The 19268-nt window shown below is 40.2% G+C and overlaps 1 protein-coding gene across 1 annotated transcript in view; it reads right to left on the reverse strand.

Annotated features, from left to right (window-relative positions):
• The window catches only part of LOC306965760 (receptor-type tyrosine-protein phosphatase epsilon-like), a 36058-nt gene extending 17039 nt beyond the window's left edge, over nucleotides 1–19019 (reverse strand). Inside the window, exons 1-2 of the mRNA XM_079560304.1 lie at nucleotides 18733–19019; nucleotides 8270–8506 (exon numbers count right to left, since the gene is read on the reverse strand). The gene's annotated coding sequence lies outside the window, so the exon portion shown is untranslated. The remainder of the gene's footprint in view (nucleotides 1–8269; nucleotides 8507–18732) is intronic.
• Nucleotides 19020–19268: the final 249 nt, after the last annotated feature.

Here is a 19268-nt window from a genome sequence, read left to right on the forward strand (position 1 = left end):
CTACAATTATAGATTTTATTCATTGTAATAAAAAGTTATGAAAAACAGTTATGCTTTAGCAATGTACAATCAGAAAGGGGCTTTTTATGGTGTAGGTCAGTTTTTACCCAGTTTAGACATAATTTAGGCCCCATTGAGGTATACATAGGCACGGATGAACCACACTTTGAACCACGGATCAAGAGAAATGTCCCCTGGCAACTGTGATGCGGTCACCCACTGCTCCTCCTGACAGATGCCCCGAGTGACACACAAGAACGGATCAAATACACAACATTCAATGCTGGAGTCTACCTTACAATATCATCTAAATCTGCATTTTAACAACTTCTTGCTACAAATTCACTGTCAAAAATACAATCCTGCATATATATATATATATATATTTTACAAACCAACTATTCACTTCCTTTCCTTATCTTATCATTGTTGATTTAATGGACTGAACATTTAATGGATTTAAAATGTTACTAATTGATTTGTCTAAATTATAACTTGAAATGATAATGCCCCTAAGCCCCAGAGTACATTTGTTTTTCAAATGTCAGATTAAGTAATTTGCACTAAAGCTGCAACTAAGGCGCATTTTAGTATTCGACTAATCTGATACAGTAAACTAAAAATAATAATACTTTAATGTATAAAGCTAGCAATTTCCATCTGTCATTTGTGCATTATTGATTGGTAAAATGTTGTCTCTGAAGATCCTGTATAGGGATGGGATGATAATGAAATTTGGGGTCTTGGTCAAAATAATTGCGATTAATGATATTATCACGATATTTGCCTATGGTTTACAAAATCACTGAAACTGCAGAAATGATGGGGATTGGGTAATTATTAAATATTCCTCTTCATTGTCTGCTGTAAATGTCATATTGAGTGAGACATGAAGTAAGTAGTTAAAGGAAATAACCTGCTGAAATCTTAAGTACTGCTGACTTTAGTCACTTCTCCATGGAGACGTACCCACTCCCGGTAAAGTGATCAAAAATGTGATTAGCGATATTATAATTGTCTATCGTCCCATACCTAGTCCTGTATCTAAGTGGTTCCCAACCTCGTGGGACCTCGTAGGGGGTCACAAGGTGATTTTGAGACAATATTTTTTGGACATTTCTGACATTGAAATGATTGGAAACAGCATATTTTCGTGAAATTAGGCCAAATATCAAAATACAGTATCCAATCTAACGTCATTAAACCAGATTTTAAATATTTTATTAAATTAAATAATTATAAATTCTAATTTCATTTCACAGAAGGGGGTCCCGAGTTGATTGTTGAGTGATTTTGGGGGTCCTGGCCTGAAATGTTTGGGGACCTCTGCTATATCTGACTGTGTTTCTAGTAGTATAATGATGATGTTCAAACTGGCAGGCTGGTTGTTAGCATTACATAAAGCTCCACTCCTGAAAGTTGTGAATCCTGCTTATAAAATCATTAAAAATGTGTTAGGAGTGGTGTTTGGAACACAATAGTTTAACGCTCTATCTCTCCTTCTGTCATTTTGGAAACAAAGAAAATCAGGTACAGAGCCTTTCTGAGTATAGACCAGATAATGATTCCTAAGTTTGCTGTCGTACCACTCTCTCCAATACCTTACCTTGGGGTACCACCCAATATGGATTACTATAATGAACTAATGATTTTTACTTGCGGTGCAGTTAATTTGCTTAAGAGAAAGTATTTTTCCTTCTTCTTGTTAACAGACTTCGCCAACACTACTCCATGTCTCTTCATTATAGACGGTGGAAGTTATAAGTTAGTTAAAAGGGGCTTTGAGAAGAATCCATCCTCACCACTTAAACCAGACCTAAATTGACCCTGGCACATTATCCTTATATGATATCATCTGGAAGAAACACAGCAGCCAATTTCTTTTCGCTCGCCTCTATCTCCTTATTTCCTTTCCTTGTCTGCACATAAGAGGGTAAGAAATCATGGAATAAATTGGCCAAACAGAACAAAGTGCGTAAGTGACTTTGATGGCACAAATGAGACGCGCCCGATCGCAGCGTCCTAATTCATCCTCCCCTCTCTCTGTCCCTTCCTCGTTATGGGGGCCACGAGATTGGATGGAATAATTTATTGTGTCAATTTATTTCTCATGGAAATGGGTCATCTAGGGGCCTAATTTGTGATGTTTGCCGAGTTGGCTCTGCATATAACCCTAGGGGGGCTTGCAATGAATACGTCTCCCAATGCTTTTTTTTTTATTTTTTTCTGGGAGCCGCTGCGTGTTAAAGCTGTAACAATGCGCACTAAAATACATTGACGTCGGAAGTTATAATGTGGTAGTAAATTAGGGTTTTATAGCTTTTGTTCATTCATTAGTTCTCTCTCTCTCTCTCTTTTCCTTTTTTTTTTGGAAGAGTGGGGAGTGATGGGTAAAGATATAATTATGCATGAGTACATCGCAGATCATGTCATAGATAATAGTCTGATTGAGATTATACGGTCTGATCGTGGGAGTCAGACGCTTTTCGAAAGTGCGAACCTTCCCCTTCAGCAGGGAGTTGGGAAAACCTCCCCCCTGAAAAGAAAGTATAATTCAATTTTCTGCATTCTGGTGCATTTTAGATCATGAATAATATCTTCAGCCATTGTCATAAATATGCCTTTTGTGTTTTAAAATGGATTTTTAAAGAGAACACAATTCATTTTCTGGCCCCCCTTATAACTGGAGCCTCTCAGCAAATGCCTGGGTTTCCCCCTCATAGTTACGGCCCTGTTAATAAGTACAATAAAACATGAGGCCTTGTGCACAAAGTCGTATAACTAAGTTGAGGGCTGTCAGTTCACTACCACTTTGAAAACATTAACATTAGGCATTGTTTAAGGGCAGGTTTCTAAAGCAATAATAATATGGATGGGTAAAAATCTTTGTTACAAACTGCACAGTGACCTTTTCTCTTTTTTACAGTGATTGCCATTGCTGCTTACAGTTTGCTGTTTGTGTCGCCCAGCTCAACATTGTTTACGCAGATTCTGTTGTAGTGTTATTTAGTCACAAGCTACATCCATGTCTCTCCTGTTTAGCCTCATGTCAGTCCCCTCCTCCTCTGTCCTGTCCCCACTCCATTCTAATTCTTTATTGCCAACAAAAGCAAGGAGCCTAAATATAGTTGTCCTGGTCTGATGGAGATTGTTTGGCTATGTTCAGCCAGGTTGTCAAAAGAAGAGCGTCAACTGGAAGACAACATAACAATGTTTTTTTAAAACATAATGAGCCAAAATAATTCTATCATTAGTTTTGGCTTAGCTGCTCAGTGAACGGGTCAAAACCTGAACTTCATTAAAACTTACGTAATTGTGCCTTTGTGACGCCGCTAGTGCTCTGTCCATCCCCCCCCCTCTCGCTTTCTCTTTCTCTCTCTCTCTTCTCTTCTCAAAAAGCTCTTCTATCCATCTATCTTTTGAATTATTCCTTAACAGTATATAAGAAAAAAAAAACTGCTAAAATTTCTAGCCCCTCTGGACAGTCAGTTGGATCCAGTAGAGATTAACTTAAACACAAACCCGATGGCTGTGAGTAGCTATAAAGCGCAATAAAGCTTTAACAACCTACTTAAAATGATGTTTATGTCAAAAGCGATTATCAATTAGTTCGAAAAGTCTGGATTTTAATAGACCAACATCTGGCCACACACTCCAGATGTAATAAAAGCGGACTATTTCTGCACTGTACAGCCGAGCCACTTGTGATGATGTATTGCTGTCTTCAAACTCCCGCTCGTTGTATGTTTACCTCCACAGATGTTGTACGAAAAGTGGCCCATGCATCATTTAAAGCCACAGAATCACTCATACTAATACTCGAGGCTCTCCCCGCACATCACATGTATCTATGCCAGCAGCCGACGCGCCAAGGGCTATGAGCCGCATATGTGCCGCGCGGCGCTGGAGGAGCCAAATCCCCCCTCCCCAGTGTTAACAAGATGACAGTCAGCACCTGTCTCCCCCCCCCACCACCACCCTCGGCACATACGCGCACCTCCCCACCGGGCGTGTGGCGTTCACTGACACGGCTCCTCGCGTAGAGACATACTGCTGGTGTGGGTCAGCGAACAGGCCGTGCGGATCTGTCATCCCCGAGCCAAACTGAGGCGGAGCTGAGGATAGATGAGGAAGAAAGATGTCGTTTGGAAGACGGGGAAGAACACTGCGCTTTATGTAGTGAGGGAGGGAGAACTTACTTCATATTCTAGGGAGGATGCCTCGTTCAGCTGCATGTGGGCAGCATACAGCTTTGATTGGCTTTTAGAAAACAGTCATAGAAAATCATAAAGGTTTGTTTGAGCATGTGAATGAACGGCTAGAAATGTTCATTTTTGTCACCTGGGGTCAGTAAAGACACAGGCTTCGTTTTTAAGTGCAGGTTGAGGCTCGTGTCTTGTTAACTTCTTACTTACCCTCCCGCATTAACCAAGCACATTTTCTCCAGTGCAGCTTTACCCAAATCTAAAAGGTTACAGCCTATGGGTCTCTTTCTTGTCTGGTTTTCGTAGTTTTGTTGTCGTGTTTTTGTCATTTTTTGTTGTATTTCCGGGCACTTTTTTGGTTGTATTTTCATCCTTCATAAAGCCGAAACTAAACTGGAGGAAATGTGCTCGTTTTGGTGGGGGGTAAGGAGTTAGAATTAGGACACCTTCCAGCCAAATTTCAAATATGTATAAAGTATTTTGAAAAATAACACTATGAGCTTTTAAATGAATTAAATTTTACAACACTGAGATTCACTCTATTTTTCAGGAGAGTCCTGACCCCAGGACCCCCTACTGTACATGTTTAACGGTAGGGGAAACCGTTGCACCTGGATGAAACCTTTGCGGACACAGGGATAACAGATAGTTCATACGCAGAAACACCCCAACCGGTCCAGGAGCCAAACCCACAACCTTCCTACTGTGACGCTTAATCTGCACAATTATATAAACCCCACAGTAGGAAACCGTCAACACTGGCTTCACAATGGTCTCTTGACTCTAACCACCCTGATCATTCAATTTCTTTGGAGTAATAAATGTAATGCAAATAGATTGAGAACGAATGTATTGCTGTTGTTTTGTAATATTGATAAATACACATTTCTGACAAACAGTAAATGTTTCCCAATCCAAACGCCTGTTCATTATATAATATTAAGTGTTGAAATGTCCCCTTTTTAAAAGGTGTTATAACGTCCCTCTCACCTCCTCCTCATTGCACCATCCCATGTCTGTCCTCCTCATTCTAACCATTAAACAACATGGCCAGTACAGCTCCCTCTAGCACCTGCCTCCACCTGACATACAGGCGCTTAGTGAATTCAATTATGCTGCTTCACTAGAGTTGGGAGATCAGACGCACATTACTCCTCTCAGGCATGATCCCGTTGTATAGCAACCAGAATAGCTCCTAACCTTCTGGTGATGGTACTATGTACACTAATGTGCACATTTTTCAATATTAATTAGCATTTAAGTTGCGGAGTGACACCTATTACGGCCACACTATCATTCGTGGGGAAAAATGATAAAGTTATAAGTACCTTGTAACATATTGACTCTGCCATGTGCCCTTATGTACCAGATGCAATAGGTCAATGATTAATGGATACTATTAGCCATATCGAAAACTGTGAATATATCTTCATTACTGCTGATGAATGTGTGTTGTCGTTAAGTTTTGTTTTAACAATAAAAAAGACATTACCCTTCTAATGGCTGATCTATGTTGACATTTCCAGGATGCAAAGGTCGCAGTAAACATCCGAGCATAAATCCACGCCTTACCTCAGCGCGGAAACAGATGGTTATCGAAACTGAAAGAAGTGCATTCATTATGACAAAAAAGGCTGCAGAGCTCTTCTCGCGCTACAACAATGTAAGCGAATCATTAAAATGCAAGTCACAGTCGTAGCTATAGTAGTTTTGTACCGACTTTGTACAGTAGAACACTTTAGTCGGATAAGACACGACACCACCTCAACCAAAATGGCGTAACTACATGCAATCTCCTGCAATATTACAAAGTGTACACAGAGCAGCTCTGTGGGATACAACTTCAGTCACAGCCAGTTAAGCAGAGGTAGGTTTGACTTCCAGGAATCATTAAAGTTTGCACAATCCGTTGTTACCAAGGAGATGAGCCGAAGCTGGCCTGTTATTTACCGGATATTTTCATATTTATGTTTCATAGACTTCAAAATCCTCGAGAGACTTAACCATTCAGATTGGCAAATGTCAACACTGCTCTCCATTCTATTTACGAAAGACATTACTTCTGTTTTCATTGCAAACAAAGTTATACTGTAATGTCAGTGTGTCAGATGTTTAATCAACTTTTATCGGACGTTGTCTCTTCCAGCTGCGAGCCAGTAAATTTAGATTTATAACGGCCTGCCAGTGCAAAAGGCTGGTATGATAATGATATTGTAATTCATAATGTCTATCTAATGAGTAGCCTCTTTATGCACGATAATTAGCAGTGGGTTTTGTTGAAGATAGTATAAAATGAAAGCTTTACTGAGCAGCCACTGCTGACTGTAATTAGGATAACACTTGGGTAAAAAAAAAAAAAATGCGAGCTTCATAAATTATTCAGCACAGGTCCATCAGTGACATTGCACAGAGTACAATAATGAATGTGGTTTGCTGATGTAAGAGCTCTGTAAACAGGAATAACGCTTCGATTGGTCCTCTGTGTTTCTGATGTTTTAGTTTCCCTGAAAAATTGAAAGCAAAGACCCATTATAAATAAAGTTGAAACACATTTTGGGTAAATAATGATGCACAATGTAGACGGTACTGACAATGTTACAATTCTAGACTTTCCGTTTTGCCATTTGTCCTAAAAAAAAAAAAAAAAATGTTTCTTAACAGCTCCACTCTGGCGCACACAGAACAGACGACATGTGTTCACTAAGAAGATAAAAAGATCTCTGTCTGCTCTCCAAGAAGACAGGGAACAAAGCGTAGAGCAAAAACAGAATAGCAAGAAAGACAGTGCTTTTGTTGCCGAGTGTCAAAGAGAAAGATGGGACGGAAGCACCAGCACTTGTCAGTTAAGAGAGACAGAGAGGCAGAGGGAGAGGGAGAGATGAACGGGGAGATTCTGCTGGAGAGATAACAGCCATAATAGACCACATCCTCGGTACACAGGGCTAGTAACAGGATTACGCTCCCCTGTCTGATAAATCACAGCTATAAATTAAGATTGCAGGGGCTTACAACATGTTGTCCGGGAAGATAGACACGTCGGTTAGATGCCAGATGCCATTTGGTGACATAAATAAATGCCCAAGTGTGAAGAGAGGAGTAGAACGCATTAAATTAAGTAGTAAAACAGTTGCCTGCCTTGTGACCTAGTGTTGCATGAACATGTATCATAAGATCAGAATGAGAACTTTTGTGGTTGTAGCATTCAAATGTACATATTGTCCATAACTGTGGCTAACAAAACTGGTTTTGGATACCTCAGAAGTGTTTAAATGCTTGATATCATTTCTGTGTCTCTTAGAGTGGTTGGAGTGCCCTCTGCTGGCAATTAAACATGCTAAGAACCATACAAATCTTTTTCTTTTTTCTCCTTCGCAGCACGCAAACAAACCTATGGCACCGTGAAAAAGCAGTTTAAGCGCAGCGCAGCTATGACAATGGATTATGGGCTTTCAAAATGAGGCAGACAGTTTAGAGTTCTCTATAAATACAAATTGTAGCGCTTCTGCAGTACAAGAAACGATCGAAGTGAACAGGATTACTCAAATATGAATGAAGCAAAGTACTGCACCAGGTATGTTCTTGATGAAGGATGGACAACATCATAACAAAGAGGATTTGCAGATATTATAACACTTATTCATTATTGAAGTTAATAAGGTCATTCTAATTGTGTAGAAAGGTGGTGCTATTGAACAGATTTGTATGTACATTGCTCAATCTGCGCTATAACAGAAGAAAATGAAAGAAAGGTGGTAGCAAAAACTCTGTGCAAGAGCTAGACGCTGTAAGAATACGCAGCATCTCAAGTCTCTAGCAGACAAAGCCTGTAAAAGGATTAAGCTCCGCCGCATTATAAATCTACCCTATAGATTATCGTATCGCATTATCTTGTATTTTGCTTATTTAAGGTCAAATGCCCAAGTGCAGTGAAATGTTTAGAAATCCAGTTCGGAGGTAAACACCGCCGATATTAAATTACCGGCCATTAATGGATGAAATTTCAATTGATTTGCGCGCATCGATTGGTGAACACAATTGACCCACATTGTGGTCGGGGGACTTACACTTCCAAGCAGAGCGGGCGCGCCGTGGTATCGTTTGACCTGTCAGTCCATAGCAGCCGGGTAATCCTAGCGGCTGTCCCGGGCGGCGGAGGTGGTAGTGGTGGTAGTGAGGAGGGAGGGTGGCAGGCCGGGGGATTCTAGCCGCGGTAAGACATCCTCATTCAGGTCACAGCGCAGGCTCATGCAGGGGTGAGTTCACGAGCTGTGGATCACAACGCCGTGTGGTGCTGTTCAGACCTGAGGGGAAAGCAGAGCAGAGAAATAAAGCTCAGCACGCTTTCAGTGACAGTCAATGCGTACTAGGTCAATTCAAATCTCTAAACGCTGTATTTGTGTAGCTAAGAAAACCAGGACAACATGCAGACCTTACCTAAGCCAGAGATCATACGACCCTATATGCTAAGTTTGATTCAGACAAGTGTAATTTGATGAATGTAATCTGGAATTTGTTGGGTTTTAATCATCTTTTTTTTTTCTGTAAATTGTATATACAACATGACATGATTTTTACGTTCTTGTTGGATGTCTGTTCTTTATCAAGCATTGTTCCAAACAAAAGTATAAGTAACCCGTGAATGAAAAATGACGAAAGTGTAGCACTTTGAGAAGCATGTGAAGCACAAGTAATTGGTATTACTGTTGTATAATCTGGGGGAAATGAACATAATTGTATAATATAAAGAAAGTCATAAAATATAACAATCTAGACAGCCAAAAGCGAATAATACCAGTCATAATTTTATAGATATGGTTTAACGATACCAGTCTGGTATTGAAAAAAAGGTTTAGCTACTACTGGTATTGAATTTGTTTTTAAATTAAATTAAATTAAAAAGATATATAAAATCTTGAAAAAATACTGTGTAAATTAGGGGGAAAAAAATGAAAAACATGTAGAAAAAAATGCTGCAGAGTAACATGACAGACGCTAAAGCTGTAACAAAGGCAAGGCAAGTTTATTTATACTGCACATTTCTCACACAGGGCAACTCAAATGTACAACAACGGATCGACCACAAATGTTCTGTCTTAGTTTGAGCTTAAGTCGCTAGTATTGATGTGGCTATAGTTTTGTGGAAGTCCTGGTAAGTCCTTCACTTTATCTTTCAGAACATTGTGAGTCATATTGTTATTGCAGAAATCAGAGTTAAAATAGTCTTTCCACAGTGCAGCCCTAAACAACTTAATCCGGCATTAGACTCTGCTTTCTCTGCTTGAATGCTCAATCACGGATAAGTGGATTGAGTGAGTGGGCGACTGCATCACAGTCTTAGAGAATGACTTTGCATCTCATTTTCAGCTGCAGTCTATAATACACTCCTATACAACAGCTGTTGTGCGCTGAGATTGTCTGCTCGTGTACAGTTTCCTCTGTAAACCTGGGTGAGCCACTGCAGATGTGACTGCTTTTGTGTTAATTGATTTAGTCAGACAAAGCATCCAAACAAATCTTGTGAAGTTTTTCCAAATTGTCAGCTGGACTGGGATGTTGAGTACATTTCATCCAACATCGGAGAAGTGCCTTCACGTTCGTTCATGTGATCATTCTCTGGTCAGAATGGGTTAATAAATCATTTCTCAGCTATGAACTCCAGGAGAACTTAAACTTAGGAGAGCTTAAAACAAACAAATTCATATTTTAGAACAGTTATATACATAGGTGTTATTTTTAAAAGTCGGTATCATGTTTTAAACACATCTTTATCAGCATCTTACACTCTGTTGGTTATAAAATGCAATATTGACCTAGAACAGCTGAAATTAAATGTCCAGAAGCTTCACTCTCTCCATAAGCCCCTCCCACCCCCCTCTTCTTGCTCCCCTTGGTTGTGCATCTGTTTCAATAAAGAGTTAAAAATAAAATAAAAAAGTCTGTGCGGCTGAGGTGAAGCTATGGCGAGTGTTTTCACTTCTCGATGAAAGGATTAAGCTTAGGAATCGAGAGGCGAGGATGGAAGCATTTCCTGGATACGTAGGACCTCAGGAGGAGGAGTTTTTTGGGAGCTGCTGCTGCAATGCTGAAAACAGCCGCTGGAGAAGATTAAAAGATTACTCAAACATGCGTAAGTGGGTGGAAATAAAAGTCCAGGCATGTTTTGGGTGAGAGAACAACATTGTAAAATGGTAACATTGCGGCATGGTAGTGCAGTGGTTAGCGCTCGTGCTTCATAAGCTAGGACGTCACGGGTTCGATTCCCAGCTGGACGGGGCCTTTCTGTATAGGTTTCCTCAGGGTACTCTAGTTTCCCCTACCGCTAAAAACATATACAATAGGGGAATCCTACAGCCAGGAATTCTGACCATCAGCCTGGCTCCACATCTGGAGATGGATCTCCCGGGCGCGGCACTGTGGTTAGGAGCAGTAGTGGCGTTGAAGGATGGGTCAAATGCAGAGGACACATTTTGTTGTGCAGTTGTTGTATAATGACAAATATAGCACCATAAAAAGCTATCTCTAGTTCTCTAATTGTGTCTTTCCCGGAGAGCATCATAAAAGCACATTGTTGTCTGGAGTTTTGAGCTGACTACCATTAACTCATAAACATCTCTGTCCTTTTGAATTTTTATCGATTTATACTTAATTTCGCCAGGAAAACAAATCGTTTTTTACATTGTTGACCTGCAATACTTGGACTTTACACTTAAAGGGACAGGGAAGAGGTTAACAAAACACAAAATTCCCATTATACATATTATTTATTACATACTGTGTTGAACCAACTGCGTATTCGTGCATTGCAACTGCGTCGTGTTAAGTAACACGAGGCCGTGCAGCAAATTAGTGAGTCTGCACATTCATAAACTGTTTATGTGTAATTTTCAATCCGTGCCTCTGCTGTGGAATGACTCAACAAAGTTATTTAGAGACTACCAACGACACTAATCTTTCTAAACAGTGTTAGTTTAACACATGGGCTGCCTTTCCACGCTCGCACCTCATCTTCATAAATGTCACTTTAAATCAGCATCAACACCTGACCTAATAATGTTTAATGTGCCCCTCTTGCACAAACAGCCCCCAAAACCCAACGCTTGGATTAACTTGTAATCTTCACAAATGACACAAAGAGCAGCCTGTTATGTTATCCCAGTATCGACTTTTCAGAGAGGGCCCACTCGCTCCGTCCTACACTCCCACAGCCCACAGGTGCGGCTCACAAAGGCGCTTTGTTAACTGTTTGGCCGGGGAGTCTTGTCAGGAGCTAATAGAAGAAATTAGGTGAATTAGTTTGTTAAACCCAGCTGGACTAAGCTTTCAAAAGCGCGGAAATTAATCATAATTTTCTTTTTCTTTTTTAAAGGTAGGAGGCATAAACTTGCAGTCACTGTTTCCTAAAGTCATAAAGGCCAAGGAAAATGTTCGACGGTTGGAAGTTTCAATAAAGCGAGTTTTATGGTAATGCCAGGTTTGTTATTTTGTAATTTAGCAGTCTTAAAATACAGCTGTCCCAAAAGAAATAAACAATGTGTGCGCATATAACAAGTCACAGCATGCAATATAATTTTAAGTAAGTGGATCAAACTTTTATTAAATTGTCTTCTGGCACACTGTATAGAAACGTAGGCGTATTTGATTTTGTGCATATGCTGGCAAGGTGTTATTGTCATATCGTTGCATGACTAGTAACTGCATAAGACAAGCGAAATTAAATAATGGGAAATGCCAATTTAGCTGACGCGCCATGCACAAATGTCATTCAAATTTGATCAGCATACATAGTAGACATTCTGAGAAGCAAAGCAAAATCCCCCTTGAGAAAAGTAAGAGGTTTAAAGGTGATGTTTTGTCTAACCTGAAAACTGCCTAGTACTTTTGATATACAATATTCGAGTGTAGACAAAGGATGCCGATGTATTCATTTGCTGATTCATTTAAGGCAGGGGTGTCCAAACTTTTTTCACTGAGTTCTACAAACAGAAAAGTATACAAACAACTGGGCCGCACTCAGTAGAGGTCAGATATATAACTTCACCTCTATTGTGTTAAAGTTAGCAAATTCATTTAATTGCTAACTATGCTTTTTAATTGAATATGCTTAAAGTACAGCTTTCTATTAATGGATTTTCATTTATTTTATATATATTCAATAAAAGCAGTACTAAGTAACTTGTTTTCCTTAATAAATCCTTTTCGTAGTCCCTCTGCGGGTAATGCAAGAGTTAATGGGATGATTGGGGGGTCTTTCATCTCCCCCCGGTGTCTCTGGCCAGAAAACCACACTTGCAGCTTTTCTGCACCGGGTCGGAGACCCCACTACACACTAATGGAGTCACAAAGAAAAAGCTAACAGGCTAACGGGCAAAGCTAACTGCGGGCTAGCACCATTTAAACAGTATTTACAGCCACGACTGAGTTGAATTAAAAGGGGGCGTAGTTTGGACACCCCGGACTTAAGGGTTTGTGGCTGGGAGTTGTGTAGGATACATTCCATTCTACTCTACTCTACTCTACTCTACTCTACTCTACTCTACTCTACAGACAGGTGAATACAAAACCCTGGCTCAAGTCTTGAGGAAGCCACTTTGGCACCATTCCATCAATAGCTCTAATTATATAATGGATTTTTAAGAGAGGAAACCGTACAATATAACCCCACTGGGACAAATGAAAAAGCTGAGTCATGATATGAAGACATTACTATTTAAAAAAAAAGAAAAAGTATTGTTTATTATTCTCCATGGGCAATTGTACTGCCTGATATAAACCCTATTCATAGTCAGACATGATCGTTTCAGTCAGTCATCACATGTTTCAATGATAAGCTCAGCTCACTCATGCGTCACAGTCCCATTGTTTGACCTACAAAATCACTCCGACTATCAGGGCCGTTTTCTGAGTGGGCAAATAAAGACACATCTAGAGCAGCTCATTCGTCTGCTAACATATTAGGCGTACTTAAAAAGGAAACTTGGGCAACTATAAAAAAACATCATCGCGGCTCTCATGTGACCTGGCCCGCTAACACAAATCGAGAATCTCCACATCAAACCTAGTTGACTCATACATTTTTGGAATAAGCACAAAGCCATGTTTCGGCTGTATAATGATTCTTTATGTATTTATTAAAATAATTGCTTACTTACATACTGCTAATTGTTGGTAATAAAATAAATGAAATTGTAAAAAATATACCAACATCTTTAAGTGATCACAATCTATTTCTCCTTCTTCAATTCTCCGGGGAATCTTTAATGAAACCATCCTTTTTATCTTACTCTTCTTCTTTCAATGCCGTTCCAATGATGTGCAAGCAGCCAGCGATTACTGCCGGCACAAGCACTTCCGATCTGCGGCTTTCTCCCATTGACTAAAAGGGGAAACATGCACGCTATTAAAGTTTTATGGGGAGTGCAGTCATCACCCGGCACTCTATGGCTTGTCATTTATTAACACCAAAACAGACATCGTCAAAGCCAGTTCCTTTTATCTTGTAAAGAATTGGCAGAGAATAGCGTTAATGTGGATGAGTTCTCTCGGAGTCACTGCATCGTCTCCCAACATGCTCTCAAAGAGTCTAATTTTATCCACACACGTGCTCTCTGCTGGCCTGACATATAAACTCAACAGTAATGGTTTGAACCCTAGGGGCACACAGGCGTCTCAGAGATGATGAAGCTGTTTTTTTTTTTAACTTGTTTTTTTTTGTATAAGGCAAATCTAGGTCTGTGCAGAGGATGCTCATAGAATGTTGTTTGGGGTGCGAATTGTGGAAAACCTTGCAATATGATGTGATGGATGGCTTTTTGCAATATGTTTGTCTAAAGTTGTTTTCATAACTTTCATACCAATGATATATACTATATTATATATACTGTAACTATAAAATTTGCAAACAAGTAAACTTTTTTCTCCAAACCCCCTAGCATGATTGTCCAAGTCATCTTTTGAAATGGACATATAATGGATATGGGGGTTTAAAAATAGACTAAAACACATAATTGTGTGCCCCAGCAATTAGCATTGAAATTTGACATTTTGTAATTTGAAATTTTGCTACTGTAATAATTGAATAGTAATAAGGAAATATAAGCACAAGAGTATCTACTGGCAACTGCAAGAATAACGGATTACTCAAAGATGGGTAAGTGGGTGGAAACAAACTTTCTGTCTCTGTTTCAGCGTGGTTTACAGCTACAGCACAGCGAGATAAACACACTTCAAGCACAGAACCAATATCATGTGATCAAAGTGGAAGAAAGTTTGAGGTTTTAACAATGAAGCAGTTGTATCCAGGAAGTCCAGAACGAAGTGCTGACAACATATAAGAAGAAACAGCTAAATTAAACAGGATTACTCAGTCAAAACTGCATGAACGTAGTGAAATACTACTCCATGTATGTCTTGCATTTTTCTGAAAACCTTAAAGTGGACAATCTGCCAACACAGATAATTAGAGATGATTTAGACAAAGGTTCATTCATTCATGCCACTAGACTAATGTTTCTGGTTGTAATTAAGTTTTCAAATTGGCTGACACAGATTTTGCCTCTTCTTGATGCAATGAAAAATGTACAAAATGCCATGATGCACTACTATGCAATAAGAATATACAGCACACTGCCTGACCAAAAAAAGTCACTACTGTCCTGGATTTAACTAAGTTTTATGATCTGATGTTGCTGCAGTCGGTCAGGTCTAAGTTCAGCAACACTATGTGGCTAAAGAATGTGATCAGCTGACGACCTGAACATCCTGAATTATCCCATCAATGGATTTCCTCTTCCCTGATGGCACGTTAATATTCCAAAATGTCATTATCATTATTCATTGGTCCACCATTGTGAAAGAGGGAGCAAGAAACATTATTTTCACACATGGATATGCCGCCACAGAGTCCAGATCTTAACTACTTTTGAGAATGTTTGGGATGTGCTGGAGAAGGCGTTGCGCGTAGGTCACACTCTCCCATCATCAATACAAATTCTTGAGGAAAAATCTATGCAACACTGGATTTTTGACATTGCATGTTATTGAAACAAAGCCACAGCGAATGTGCTGTAATCAAAGCTGAAGGCGGTGCAACTAAATATTTTAGCGTGTGACCTTTTTTGTGGCAACTTTTTTATGGTTAGGCAGTGTATACTAATCAGAGGGATTGGAGAAAAATTATAATGGAAGAGATTTAATTCTAAGGCTGCACTCTGAACAATAGAAAGGTAAACAATGAAATGACTCAAACGCGCCATCGGTGAATCAAGGGTCAAACCTGAGTCATAGCTATTACGCCTTTGCAACTCCCCCAAGTGAAGCACAGCAAGACGCAGTAACATGTGCAAGTATCACTTCATTTTATGCCAGAGTACTGTAAATCATGATAGAATGACCTGAATGATCTTTTCTCCGAAGTCTATCACAACAATGACTTGCTTTAGCAGCTGCAATGGAAGGGACATATGGTAATTTTTGATAGAAATGCAAATTCTCCAGCAAAGCGTGACAAGGACAGTGCAATGTTACACCTGCTAGGATCTGAGACACAGTGTGAAACTTAATGTTTTATTTTGTATAAAGTCTCCTTGAATATAAAGTTGTTTATACACAGCATGTTCCTTAAAGGAATAGGCCACCGTTTTTACATACTGAGATATGTTCTTACCTTAGCTTTGACGAGTTCTATAGGACCTGTCTGGTCTTCACCCGTGCCTTCAATCACGTAAACACAGCGCAGACGGCATTAGCATTTAGCCTCTCCCTCTCTCCACTATAGCTCCAAAACTGGTCAAGATAGAAGCTACCAAGCTTCCACGTTTTCCCTATTTAAATATGGTTACGTGAAGTGTTACACTACAAAGTATAATTACACAAAATTAAACAATGTGGATTTTCTAAGCGGATTAAATGGGGGACTATATTGTAAGGCGTAATAATACCAGGAGTAATTTGGCATCCGCACAGTAAAGTGAAGATTACTGCGTGGATTTCGAACTACTCCTGGTATTATTACGCCTTACAATATAGTTCCCCATTTTATCCGCTTAGAAAATCCACATTGTTTAATTTTGTGTAATTATACTTTGTAGTGTAACACTTCACGTAACCATATTTAAATAGGGAAAACGTGGAAGAGGCACGGGGGAAGACCAGACAGGTCCTATAGAACTCGTCAAAGCTAAGGTAAGAACATATCTCAGTATGTAAAAACGGTGGCCTATTCCTTTAAGGTTTGTTACCCTGTAAAGAAAGAGGGCTTTGGCCAATCATTAGAAAGGGTCTTAACATGGGAAATGGTCTACTGGTTACACAGGCAAATAACTGTTATTGATTTGGGATAGGGTAGGGCTGGGACTGTGACAGCATTTTGCGTACAGCGGCTATAAGGCGCTTTAAGTGGAAAGTCAATATTCTTCTTCAAACAAAAGCTTGTGTGGTATAGCAGCAACACATGGGATCACTGTTTGAAGAGGGAGATTCAAATTATCAGCCACATGTCCATGTATTTCGAGAAGCTATTGCTCTTCCTACCTAAATGTTAATGACAATGGCAAACTGCTCAGAGATGCTGTACTTATACTGTAAAAAGATAAAGTTAAAATGAGACTTTGCACTTTTGTACCTTTATATATTTATTGGGATATTTGGTAGGGATGGTGCATGTTAAAGGGACTATATAGCGTTTAAAGGAACAGACCACCATTTTTACATACTGAGATATGTTCCCACCTGAGCTTAGATAAGTTGATGTGTACCTGTCTTTGCACGTGCCCTCTGTCACGCAAACTGTCCAAAGATGTTGCTAGCATTCAGCCTCTCCCAGCATATTCCTATAGCTCCAAATGGGGGTGAAGTTGGAAGAAACCACGCTCCTCCACGGGTACGCACAAAGACCAGACAGGTACGTATCAACTCGTCTAAGCTCAGGTAAGAACATATCTCAGTATGGAAGAACTGTGTGCCCTCAGTCACGCAAAACGACCAGAGATGTTGTTAGCATTTGGCCTCTCCCAGTATATTCCTATAGCTCCAAACAGGGTGAAGTTAGAAGAGACCACGCTCTTCCACGGGTACGCACAAAGACCAGACAGGTACGTATCAACTCGTCTAAGCTCAGGTAAGAACATATCTCAGTATGGAAAAACGGTGGCCTGTTCCTTTAAAAAATTTCAAACTAAGTATTTTCCTCCCCCAACATGTTCCAGCAATGTCCTAATGTGTAGAATGAGCCCAGACCTATTCACCACAACTGCCGCTAAAATCCTGCACTGTCACTGAAAAAGTTTTTTCCGATTTGCCGTCATGCACGAGTTTAATATAGAAACAACAGTTACGCGTAAAACCTGAGGTGGCAGTAGTGAGTATAAAATGGCAAACTTGCATCTAGCCGAATCACACCAAATTGTAGCATGTGCTAATTTGCATCCATTGTCCTCTCAAACACACTCTCATTCATCCTGGCCTATTGTACATGTTTTAAGTTGTAGGGGAAACCGGAGTACCTGGAGGAAATGGGGAGAACATGCAAACTCCACACAGAAAGGCCCCGTCCAGGTGGGAGTCGAATCCACTGCACCTGACCATAACTGTAAGAGGAAGTGATCATTTGCCACTGTCTCGCAAAGGCAGTCCACCACATATACTGTAGCCCATTGACTTTTTTTTGGCACAGCCTATGCATTTGTCACACCTTGAGCAACAGCTATTAGTCAACTGTCCAACCCTGTAAAGATCACATTGACTTTCCTGTGAACATCAGTGGTAGTTCGGCACAAAACCAAGGACTCCCAATTCCCTATTCAACGCAATCGGAATAAAACAGCACAGCTTAGGGAATCAACTGGATACAATGTGCTTTATAACTTCTCTATAACCTCTTTAAATGTATTCCCAATGCAAGTAAATGTGGGTTGTGTGGCCCTGTAATTAGACCAGTGCATAATTGAGGCACTGACGACTCTAAAATTAACAGTGGCAAGGACATTTTGTAATACATTGGGTTCTCGAATAAGACAGAACAAAATGTGTCTGTAGATATTGCCTATTCGGTCTAACTCGTTTCATGTAGGCACGTGGGGATCAATATTTGGATGCCAGCCTGCAACGCTACTCACCACACGTGATCTAATGCAGTTTACTACAGCGGCGGGCCTGTACCTCACCTCGCCTCCCTGGATGCGCCAAACGTTTCTGTCTTTCTTTCTTTTATTTATATCACCCACGCTGAACATGCTTGGAATTTCAATCCACAAAGTGCTTTTGTCGCTGACGCGCTGTATGCCATCGCGGTTGTCACAGCCATTAATGGTAAATCGGATGGAAAAATAGGGCACACTCTTTATTGGTGGTCGAAAACCGTGAGGATGTGCTCTACTAACCCATATTTACGCGAGTGCATGTTGTTGACCGTGCAGAGGAATAACAGGCTAAACCTAACCATGGTAGCAGAATAGGGCAAAACACAGTGAATTCGGCGAGGTGCATGCCTAAAATGGAAGTAAAAGACAAGATTACGCGTGCGGCATCTTACCGTAGCCTACTACAGCGTTGACCTCGCCTAGCATCGAACCCAAGATGCCGTGGAGACTCGCACTGGTAGCGTTCGTGTTCAGATGGAGGGTAGCGGGGGGAAAAAAAGGAAAAGAAAATCAGGACAAGTTGTCAAAACGGTGCGTCCGGAGTGCGTCAAGCTTTCGCGTTGCCCCCGTACGGTTCACGTTTCTCGGTGAATCCTCAGAGGATGTATGTGTGTGTGGTTTTTTTTTTTTTTTTTTGCGCGCCTCGGTGAGTGCCTGAGCGGAGCGGTGCTATGGAGAAGCGGTGGTGGATAATATGTAGATCTGCAGACTGGAGCAGCTGCAGATTTACGACCGCAGGGATATGACCTCACAATAACACCCCATGTCTGTTTTGTTTTTATTTCCCTGTTTATTATTTGTTTAGAAGAGACAATTGAATTAGTGTAAAAAAAAAATCATACATTTCAACACTTTTCTCACAATGTTTAAATTACAACCTATCCATGTAGGGTCAATTCAGGTCATTTGGGGGGAATTTTTGTTATTT

This window comes from Gobius niger, assembly GCF_951799975.1.
Source record: "Gobius niger genome assembly, chromosome: 7".
NCBI classification, from domain to species: Eukaryota; Metazoa; Chordata; class Actinopteri; order Gobiiformes; family Gobiidae; genus Gobius; species Gobius niger.